Source organism: Typopeltis vanoorti, chromosome 1 (genome assembly GCF_054136105.1).
Source record: "Typopeltis vanoorti isolate ZY-2024b chromosome 1, IOZ_Tvanoo_1.0, whole genome shotgun sequence".
Taxonomy (NCBI): domain Eukaryota; kingdom Metazoa; phylum Arthropoda; class Arachnida; order Uropygi; family Thelyphonidae; genus Typopeltis; species Typopeltis vanoorti.
The window spans coordinates 160,177,470-160,189,820 of NC_143549.1; the positions used below are offsets into that span (position 1 = coordinate 160,177,470).

At 39.6% G+C, this 12,351-nt stretch overlaps 1 protein-coding gene across 2 annotated transcripts in view; it reads left to right on the plus strand.

The window, feature by feature from the left end:
- Positions 1-12,351, plus strand: part of fand (Pre-mRNA-splicing factor SYF1 fand) — a 425,180-nt gene that overhangs the window by 54,459 nt on the left and 358,370 nt on the right. The window lies entirely within an intron of this gene.

Genomic DNA, 12,351 nt, shown 5'->3' on the forward strand with positions numbered 1-12,351 from the left:
CATTATATAGGAATTAGTCAAAGGGTGCCTGAAGGAATCTATTATCTGACTACATCCACACAGTTAGGAGAATTAATTGCATAAGTGTTGGCATCATTAGATCAATGAAAGGAATTACACGTTAATGCAAGAGCATCAAAAAAGATAAGATATTATGGATTTGGTCTTGTGAGAAGAGTGATGATGAGATGCTGGAGTGCATAAAGGATACGAGAGTGATAGCCGTAGTGACAAAGGCAAAATCAGATTAAGAAAAGAAGTTAGCTGAACAGGACAAAAGAAATCCAAAAGAATTTTATAACTATATAGCAAGTAGAAGAAATAATGACCATACAAAGAGTAACCTTAGTGAACGAGGATGGTAGAAAAAATGTCATATACACAAATTCAAGCTGTTAAGTAATAACTTAAATTAGATATGTATTTCAGGTAGAGACCAATTAGCTCTCTGGATGCTAGGAAAGAAATGGATAAAAGAATAGATAGATGAATTAGAAGTATTATAGTTGTTACAAGAACTTGACTTAAATACAGCAGTTCAACTGGATGGGATATCATCACTGGTGGTGAAAGAATGTACAAAACAGCAATGTCCACCTTGTCAATCAACTTGAGTATCAACACAGCAAGATAATTCTGTTATACAATAGTGAAACTAAGACCAAAGTAGTGAATTATAGACAAGTTAGAATCTCAGGTGTGGTCATCAGGATATTTAAAAAGTTGGTCAGGAAGTACATCCAAAGGTGGATAGAAAACAGTGGGATCCTCTATGGAGGATAGCATGGATTTGTTAAAGATAGGTGTTACTTGAGTAGTCTATTCATATTCTACAATGGAGTGACAGCAGTTGGATAAGGGATGATATATCACAATACTTCAATATATTTTACCAAGGCATTTAATAGTATTCCACATTAGAGGTTATTGTACAGAAGGATGACTTTGAAATATGAAAACTTGCGACATATATTGGGAGTGGCTGACTGAAGTTTTATGGTGCTGAATATAAGGAGGAGGTTTACCAGCAGAGTATCACAATGTTCTGTACTTGGTTCATTGTTGGTGAACATATATATTGACATTAAGGAGGGTCTTAAGTGTCTTTTTCCATTTATTGCTGCTGATGATACTAAGTTAGGGATAATGATTAGGAATGTAGCTGATGCAGAATCCCAGCAGGCTGATTTGAACAGATTGGTTAATTGCATTATATAACAGCACTGCTAAAGAGAACACTTCCTTACAGAAGTAAGGAAGTTCTTTTCCCTCTTTATACAAGGCATTTGTAAGATCTGGATTACTGTACACAGATATGAGAAATCTCATCTTGTCTGTTGAGTATCAAAAGAAAGTTTGGGGAAAAAGCATTCTTTTTTGTAAGAAATAGCTTTCACTAGCATCAAAGTTCACAAGGTTTTGGTTCCAAGGAGATGAGGAAAAGATATGGTACTGAGATATGGTACCATATAGACTTGAAAAGATATGGTACTGAGCAACCAAAATGCTAGCTGTCCTATGGATTTGTGCTTATGAAGAAAGATTGGGTGGGGGAATAGGGTCTTTAAAAGAATAGATAGAACATAAGAGAAGATATGACAGATGCATACAATTTACTAATGGGATCTTACAGTATAATGGACACAAGTGAAATTTCGCAGTTTATGGATGTGGAGGTAGAACTCAGGGTGAACCTTGGAAGCTGGTCAAGTGTTCTTAGGAAGAATGTGACATCCAGGTTCTTCTCATGGTGTGTTCAAGGAATGATATAAGTATTTAAGTATGAGTGGCTAAATGGACCCCTCCCTCAATAAGCCTTTGGACCTCCTTTGTGCATTTACAATTATTATTAAAATAATAATGATAACTAATAATTAAGGAATTGACAGCGTACACTAGAAATATAAATTAAAAACAACTTTAATAAATACTTTCCGATATTTTGGCAATGTCACGTTGCCCTCTTCTTGGGAACTTAAAATAAAGAACAGGTGCATGCAAGTGCTACATAACAGCAAATGAGAAACGAAGCGATGAAGCTACCGTTTTCCTAAAGTCCTGATGGTGCCCTTTGGCAGGCTATATTGGTAATTGTGCCTTTGGGCTGAAGTTCTTCTGCTATTATTATTATTATTATTCAGGCCTCCATGGAGTCAAAAGACTGATCGTAGGAGGTCCTTCCTAAGAACATATATTTGTCGACTCATCGAGGGGAGGTCCCCCCCCCTCTAAGAAACACAAAGTCTATCATACCACTCCTTAAACTCATTGACCGTTCTCGCTCTCACCACTCCATCAGGCAATGCATTCCACAGCTCAACCACCCTCCACGCAAAGAAACCACTCCTCACAGTTTCCTTTCGTAACTTCCAGGGATGGCCTCTTGTCATCGCTCCTTCCCGCTGTTCAACCAAGCGAAAGAACTCCCCAGTGTCAACCCTGTAACCACCTCTCAGCAGTTTAAAGGTCTCAATCATATCACCTCTCCTTCTTCATCCACCAAACTCTGCAGTCCACATTCCCTCAGCCGATCCTCATAACTATTCTTGTGCAGTCCTGAAACCATCTTTGTCATCCGTCTTTGTATCCTTTCCACAGTTAATTTATTCCCTTCAAATCCTGGGGACCAAATCTGAGAACAAAAGTCCAAGTGTGGTCTGATCAGACTTATACAACGGAATGATAACCCTCTTATCTCTGCAGGTCAGTGTCCTTTTCATAATTGCAGCAATCCTCTGTGTTACCTTCACCACCTTTGCAATATGTCCCCTAAATTTCAGGTTTTTATCAATCATCAAGCCCAGATTTTTTGTCTCCCCTACTTCCTCCAGTATAACTCCTCCCATAGAGTATGCAGCATCCCATCGATGTTTCCCAAACCTCAAGACCTTACATTTTGCTGCATTAATTAAACTGACACCCCCCATTCATTTGCCCATCTATCCAGCTTATTCAAATCCTCTTGCAGGGGTACCACATCTGCACTATTACTAATAATCCTTCCCAGCTTCGCATCATCTGCAAACAACTGAATATCCCCTTGCAACCCACTGGCAATGTCATTGATATAAAGGTTAAACAATATAGGTCCTAGTACTGAGCCCTGTGGGACCCCACTTGTAACCCTCTGTCTCCTTGAAACTGCTCCACCATACACAACTCTCTGATACCTATCAGACAGCCCCAATCCTGAATCCAGTTGACCAATCTGACATCCAGACCCATGTGCTGCAACTTAAATATCAGCTTATCATGTGGCACCCTGTCAAATGCCTTCGCTAAGTCTAAGAAAATTGCAGTATATGCCTTTCCCTCATCTAATGTTCTTGTAACTTTATTATAAAAGGCTAGCATATTGCTTAAACAAGAGCGCCCTTTCACAAATCCATGTTGACTCTCACAGATAACATTACCCTCATCTGCCCAATTCTGTATATGGTCTCTCACTACTTTCTCCAAGATCTTAACTACTGGCCTATAATTAGACACTTCCAGTCTGTTTCCACCCTTATGCAATGGCACTATCTTACCTTCCTTCCATTCCCTGGGCACCTTTCCTGCAGCCAGACTTTCATTGAAAAGCCAGGTTAAAGGCACTGTCGGTTCCCTAGCACATTCTCTCAAAACTCGTGGTGAAATACCATCCAGTCCCAAACCTTTACTGACATCCAGAGTACTCGGTATCTAAAACACACTCTCCTCCTGTACCTCTAAACCTCGAACCTGCCCTATCCCTCTAGTATTAAAACTGATTCCTCTAGGATGAAATACTCCAATAAAGTGTTCATTGAACAATTCCACTATGTCCTCTGCATCAGTCACTCTATTCCCATTTTTATCCCACAGTATTATTCTGCAACAGTCATTTCTCCTCTTACTGGCCACATAGCTAAAAAATTCCTTAGGATTTTCTTTGGATCTTGGGGCGAATCTCCTCCAATATTCCAGTTTCGCTTTCCTTACCACACTAGTCACTCTTCTCGCCTGTGTCCTATATTTCTCATGCATCTCTTCACCTGTCTCCTTATATCTCTTCCATAGCTTCTTTTTCGGATGCAATTCCTGTTTAATATTGTTTGTCATCCACTTTGCTCCAAATTGTGTCCTCTTCTTCACTCGTGGTATACAACTTACCATTGCTGCTAACAAATATTCTTTCACAATTTCCCACGCACTAATGATATCCCGGCCTTCCAATTCCTCCCTTCATGAAACTTCCCGAAGTTGACTTCTAAGACTATTATAATCACCTGCTTTATAATTCCACATATGTTCCCATCTCTTTGATACTCCTGCATGTCTATTCATTTTCCAAGTCAAAACCATATGGTCACTCTCTCCAACTGTTGGGAGATATGTCATCTCAGTTATTATCAACTCTTCTGATGCTATAACCAAATCCAAAACTCTTGAACCTCTTGTTCCCTCTGTTACATGTTGCCTAAGACATTTGTCTCTCAAGAATTCTAGAAATTCCATTCCCCTATTGCTACATGCATCTTCCTCTCCCCAATTTATACTACTATAGTTAAAATCTCCCATAACAATCATTCTTCTTCTTCTTGCACTTGCCAAACTTAACTGTCTAAACATCTCCTGGTCCCCATCCTCTATGCTCCTGGGTCTGTAGCAACACCTCACTAAATATCCAGTCTTGCCCACCTCTGCCTCACACCATATGCTCTCAAAATCATTTGTCTCACTGCCTTCCAAAGCCTCCACTCTTAGAGGACATAGGTCGTCACTTATCATAAGCAGTACCCCACCGCAACGCTTTCCCCTCCTATCCTGACGAAAAATGCTATAACCAGCGACTTCTATTCCTGTTATTATATCCCCTTCTGTCAACCACGTCTCAGTGATCCCAATAATTTTTGGCCAGGCTGATGCTATCTGCATCACCAATTCCTCTCCCTTATTCTGGATACTCCTGGCATTAGCATAAAGCATATAAATGCCATTGTTTCTATACTCAGCATTATCCCCTCTAAACTCCACTGGGCTCAGTGTTACCTGATGTCTTCTCCCAAGTATCCATTCCCACAAGAGGCCATCACTGCTATCATCCTCCCTGGGACACACTGACTCATTCAGAACAGCAATCTTTCCAGATGTCTACGTCCTTCCTCATTCAAATGTAAGTGGTCTCTCGTATACAATTCCTCTCTTTCTTCAAACGCACTCCAAGCATCCACATATACCATTCCTCTCTTGTCACGCATTCTAGCTATTATGTCATTCAATATTACTGCTCTTCTGCTCAGCTCGTCATTATCATACCTAGGCAACACGCACACTATTTTTCCTCTCTCTGTCTTCTTCCGTACAGCCTCGAGCAAAAATCTCATATCTCTTGCTGCCCGACTTATATTACCACTCAAGTCATTTGTTCCTACCATCACAATCATCTCATCCACCCTTTCACCTCTCTTAATTGCCATAGCCACCCTTTCTATTGTTCCTCCTGGCAAACACTCCTCACGCATCGTATCTTGGACACCATGGATCATTGAGTCACCATACATTATACCTCTTACCATTCCCTCTCTCCTATTGTTTCCATTCTCTAATCTTCTTTTATTCCCATAGGTCTCTCTCATTCCCTCTCCTCTACTGCCATTCTCTCTTCTTGCATTCCCATACCTCTCTCTCTCTCTCCTACTACTGTTTCCATTCTCTCCTCTTCTAGCACTCCCATACATCTCTCTCATTCCCTCTCTCCTACTGTTTCCATTTTCTCCACTTCTAGCACGTCCATATCTCTCTCTCTCATTCCGTCTCTCCTACTGTTTCCATCCTCTCGTCTGCTAGCATTCCCATACCTCTCTCTCATTCCCTCTCTTCTACTGTTTCCATTCTCTCCTCTTCTAGCACCCCAATACCGCTCACTCATTCTCTCTCTTCTACTGTTTCCTTTCTCTCTTCTTATAACACTCCCAGAATTCTCTCTCTCCCCTACTCTGATTCGCCTTGCATTTATCTCTTCCATTCTCCTTTCACTCCAACATAATGACATAATGGTCAGTTTTGACATCTCCTCCTTATTCACAAATGTCCCTCTCAAAGAAACCTTAGAGCTAATCCAAGCTAAATTTCCTCCTGATATCTCAGCCCTATTTCAGTTCACAATGAACTCAGGCTATTTCGTTTGGCAGGAAAAATTCTACAAACAGATAGAGGGGACAGTCATGGGTTCACCACTTTCCCCACCCTTAGCCAACTTCTTTATGGAGACTTTTGAAGAGAAAGCCTTAAACTCAGCCCCACAAAAACCTACCGTATGGCTTCGCTACGTTGATGATGTGTTTGCTATTTGGCCACATGGCCTGGATACACTCCTCTCCTTAACACACATAAACAACCAACACCCTAGAATCAAGTTTACCCTAGAAAAAGAGAAAAACAGTAGACTCTCCTTCCTAGACACACAAGTGACCTGCCAACCTGGTGGAACCTTGGTTTTCTCAGTTTATAGAAAACCCACCCATACAGGCAGATACATTCACCAACAATCCTCCCCCTCACAACAATATGGAGTTATTAAGACATTATTCAACAGGGTAAGACTTATCTGTTCAAATGATCAAGCCCTAACCACTGAACTAAATCACATCCTTAACACTTTCTCATTTTAATGTTGCAGAGTGTATGGTATGATCTTGAAATTTAGTAGGTAAGGATGGGATGCACAATATACAGTTAATGGGGACATTATGCTGGCCTGGTTGGCTGAGTGGTTAGCATATCCACTCTTCAACCAGAAGGCTGTGGGTTTGAATCCAACCGTGGCATGGTTGTTTGTTATTGTCTGTGGAAATACTATTGGTGGTGGTGGGTGGTAGATGGCATTGGTGTAGTTGGTGAACTGAGTGGTGGAGACAGAGCTGTAGAATAGGTACCCTCCCTCGATGAGTATTTGACTCCCTGGAGGTGTCATGTAATAATAATTTTGAAGGAAGTGGAAGAGATAAGAGATTTGGCAGTAGTGGTAGATAGAGACTTGAAGTTCAGGGGCCACATTGTTAAAATTGTGAGAACCTCGCAAAGGATTACGAGGGAAGGAGCTGAAAAGTTCTGATAAACACCTAGAACAAAAATGATATTAAAGCAACTTATCTAACCACAAGAAAGAACATATCTTAAAACCCTTTAACCTCCCCCCCCATGTTTCATCAAATTGTAATAATTTGTTCTTTTTCTTATAAGAAGATATGTAAGAAGACATGTCAGAGGTTTTGAAGAAATTCAAAGACGGAGGTGCAGGCTGTCATCGAGTTTTGTAAGATGCAAGAAAAGTACACAACTGAGATTCACCAGCTTTGTGTGAGACTTCAGGGGCTGTGCCCCAGCATATCCAGCAGTTAGTAGGAGTGGCTAAGTTTAAAACTGGGCATTTTGAGACAATAGATGCCCACAGTTCAGGAACCCCTTCCAGAGAGATCACACCTGAAAACGCTGATGCAGTGCATGCCATGATCATTGATGATAGATGAATACCAGCCATAAACATTGCAGAGACTCTTGGGATATCCAGGAAATGAGTTAGGGTCATTATAAACCAAAATTTGGACATGCAGAAGCTCTCAGCGAAGTGGGTCCCCGTTTTTGAATGCCTACCAAGAGATAATGTGTGCTGTCATCTCACGAGATTGTGGGTCATTTTGAGAAATCAGGTTCAAATTTTTTGGCTTGTATTGTGACTGATGATGAAACATGGCTTCATCACTATGACCCAGAGACCAAAAAATGTTAATGACATAGAGAAATAAAAATGTTCTCCATGGCCGAAGTTACAAATTCAAAATTCAGCAGGAAAGGTTCTTGCCATTGTCTTTTGGGATATGAATGGTAATCCTTAAAAAAAAAAAAAAAAAAAAGTTGAAACCGTTACAGCAACAGTTTATTCAACAGCTCTGAAGGAGGTACTGAAGGGAAAACCACCACCTGATCTCCAAGAAACCTATGCAACCAAATATGTGCACAGTAATCAACATGTGTCCAAATCTTAGCCTTATAAAAAGAGATAACCTCCCTATTTTTACTTGTCAATATGTTCTTCAGCATCCACATAATCCTCTGAACTATTTTGCCAACTCTTGCAATATGTCTGAATTTCAAATCTCTATCCACCATCACTTTCAGATCCCTAGCCTCATCAATTTCCTGTAAACTAGTACCATATATACGATACGAAGTGTGTAATCTTTTCATCCTGAAATGCATTTACCTTACATTTTACAACATTGAATTGACAACTATTGCCCTTTGCCCATGCTGCCAATTTATTTAAATCATCCTGTATGAGATCTACATCATTGTTATCAACTATTGCCCTCCCTAGTTTTGCATCATCGGCAAATAACTGAATGTTTCCCCCTTCATATCTTCTGCTATGTCATTAATGTACAAATTAAAGAGTATATGGTCCTAGTACAGAGCCTTGGAGCATTCCACTAGTCACCCTCATTTGCCTTGATTCCACTCCATTCCCATTGACTCCAGCTTATACAGGGTGTCCCAAAATTCACGCAAGAAGTAATTTTGATAGAAAACACAGGTTTTTAATTAAAAATTGTAATTTCTTATTGATTCATAGAGTATACAGTATTGGGTTATTATGCATGAAATAGCATATCGGGTAAGTGGCCTCCACGGCTTTGCTGGCACATATGCACTCTTTTGTCGAAATTTTCCATGACCGTTTTGCATAAATGTGGCTGAATTTCGTTGATACAGTGCTCAATTTCCTCCTTCAAGGCGTGGGTGGTCGTGGGCTTGTTGGCATAAACCTTAGACTTCAAAAAATCCCAAAGAAAAAAGTCCAACGGTGTTAAGTCACATGATCTGGGCGGCCAATTCTGATCACCGAAACAGGAAATTACACGACCAGGAAATGACTCATGCAGTAATTGAATTGTTTCTCTGGCTGTATGGCATGTGGCACCGTCTTGTTGAAACCGCGTGTCGTCCACTTCCACATCTTGCAATTTAGGCACAAAAAACTGGATTATCATGTCGCGTTAGTGAGCACCATTAACTGTTATTGCTTTACCAGCCGCATTTTCGAAGAAGAATGGACCGATGATGCCTCCAGCCCAAAATCTGCACCAAACAGTGGCACGTTGTGGATGCATTTGTTTCTCAACAATCACTTGTGGATTTTCTGAACCCCAAATGCGACAATTTTGTCGATTAACGAAGCCATCAAGATGAAAATGAGCCTCATCGCTGAAGATGATTTTGTTCGAAAAATAAGCATCCACTTGTTGTTGTTCCATTATCCATTCAACGAACTCTCTTCGCTGTATGTGTGTGGTCAGTAGGCTTCAGTTCTTGAGTCAATTGAACTTTATAAGCATAAAGATGCAAATCTTTCGTGAGAATACGCTGTAGAGAGCTTCTCGAAATGCCCAATTCAAGACCACGGTGCCGAATTGATGTTCCCGGACTCTCATCAACACTCTCATGAACTGCTTCGATGTTTTCTGTTGAATGACTTGTTGAAGGACGGCCAGAGTGTATAAGATCACTAATTGATCCAGTTTCCTTGAATTTTTTAATTTATCTTTTCACATTTGAAGTTAAATCACTATTCCGACCATATTTTGTACGAAAATTGCGAACTATAGCTGCCAAACCTTCATTATTTTTAAAATATTGCTCAACAATGAAAATGCATTGTTCTTTCGTGTAGCGCTCCATTTTTAATAACCCAGAACTGTCAGCTGTCACGCTGTCTTTTTTTTCTCGTTGGCAACACTTTACCGCACAAATGGCACTAAATTTAAATCTTGCGTGAATTTTGGGACACGCTTTATAACAGTTTTCCATGCAGTATGTAAGATGCCTTTTGAAAGGTCCAGCAGTGTAGCCATTTTCCTTAATTCAATTCCACTTTTACTTTATTACAAAATGTGAATAAATTACTGAGGCAGGACCTACCTTTTACAAAACCATGCTGTCCCTTATAAAATATGTTATTCCCATCCATCCGGTCCTAAATTTTTATCTTTAACCACCATTCCAGAGATACTAATTGGTCTGTAATTTGTTACTTTTGTATTGGAGCCGGCTTTATTTAATTTAACTATCTTACTCTCTTTCTACTCCCTTGGAACCTTGTCAGAACTGAGACTTAGATTAAACAACTTTGTCAGAGGCACTGCCAGTTCTCTTGCACCTTCTCATCATAGCACATGAACTGAAATACTGTCTGGTGTCATTGATATTTTTTAATATATTGAGTACCTCCAGTTCATCTACATTGATTTTTATATCTGTAACTGCAAAGTCTCTACCTGGATGACACACCCTTGCAAAGTAGCAACTCAGCTATTTCTTCTGTTTCTGGCAGTTCCTACCATCAGCACTGAGTAAGGTTATCCATCCATAATCATTTTATTCTTTCTCTTACTTGCTAAAAATTCTTTTGGATGTATTTTGGCCCTTAGCTAATTTTCCTTTTGCCTGTTCTTTATTTATATTATCCTTTAGTAACTGCATAAATTCCATTTCCATCTTTTTATGTGCCCTTTCCTCCTTCCAAACTCTATCCCATTGAAGTTTCCCATGATAATTGTTCAGCCTGTGGTTGTTATGCTAATATGCCAATGCATGGCATCCCCCTCCTGATGTATAGCAGCAGCCAGTGTGTTTTGTCCTATTGACTGATCTTACAACATACAGGTCAAATGAGCCATCTACCTACAGTCTTTCTTAACTTATATTTGTGTTGGTTGAAGTACTTCAGCTATTAATAATATCCCTTTTCCTGCCCTATTCCCTCTATTTTCTCTGAAAATACAATATCCCTTACATTCTATCCATGTTGCTACATAATTCTCTGTGGATTATATATCTCTCAGCCAGGTCTCACTGATGCCAATCATTTTGGCCAAGTTGAGTGGACCAATGCCAAAAACTTTTTTTATTTCTGATACTTCTGGCATTCATATGCATGTATTTCAATATTCTCTTTGGCTCACAGTTAACCTTACATAATATCAGCCAATTCAGATTTGAAGCCTAGAGAACTGCACTCAGCTATTCACGGTCATTTCTGCACTTGCATCCATCCATTTATCTTGGAGTGGCTATTTCCAAACATTCATTCTTGGACTCTCACTCATTTGTCCCAGACGTGGTCAGACACTTGTATCCCTCTAATATTTCTAGTTTCCCTTTTTTTGTACTTCAAAACATATAATTCCAGGTATTATACCTGGATGTGTGTTTCCTCCCCTAAACAACATGAGTGTCTCAGTAAATTTAGATGCATCAAATGACTGGGAAATGCTCATCCTTAAGAGTCCAATCAAGCCTGTATGGTACATTTCTTGGTTCATCATTTGGTTAAAAAAGAAAACTTTCTTTGTTTCTTCTCTTAAGTATTATGTATAGTGCCCATGTGCAGTTATCTTTACTTATGTACAATTCTTTGATGATGCCAATTTGACTACAGTAAAATGTAGGAAGTAATTATTTTTGCTGTATCATCTGTGATGTTGTCATTTATAAATTTGTATATGTATAACTAGCATGATTTTGATTTTTTTTTTTTTTTTTTTTTTTTTTTTGTGCATGTTTCAGAGAGGCAATTTCCTTAACTTTTGTGATGGTTGTCACAGTTTGGTCATTTATAACATTTTCTTATACTCTTCATAGGTATGATTTAAACAACACCCTGCTTGAATCAAGTTTTCATATATATATATACAGGGTGTTCGGGATAAATTTGACAGTTTCGTAAGGAAAAAGAAAATCTTCTTTGTATCTATTAAATTTAATGAATTGACAAAAAAACATTACAGGCAGAGTTAATTACAATACTATCAACAAGATTTACTCAAAATAACCACCATTAGCATCGATCACAGCTTCAATTCTGCTTCGGAACCTCGAACAAGCTGATGCTACAGTCTCCCTGGGAAGGGCCGCAAAAACTGTTTTAATTTTATCCATTAACTGGGCTTTTGTATTACTGGAAGTGCGATTGGTGTCTTTTTCAACTGCGCCCCATACAAAATAATCCATGGGGTTAATGTCTGGGGAGTTTGGAGGCCAAACATTTGGACTGGTGAAGTCGTAGAAATTTTCAGACAACCATTTTTGACTTTTCCCAGAGGTGTGGCAAGGGGCCGAATCCTGCTGCCATACATACGGCCTACCATTGGCTACCCTTGTTATCCAGGGCTTGACTACAGTTAGCAACTCCACGAACAAAGCCCGAATTCCAATGCCAGGGTTCTTCAACACCTGTTCCTGCAGATTTGCGAGGAATTCTGCTGTACGAACGCAATCAGATCGTCTGCTAGGGATCTTTCTTCTTGCTACATCCTCGTAGTCACCATT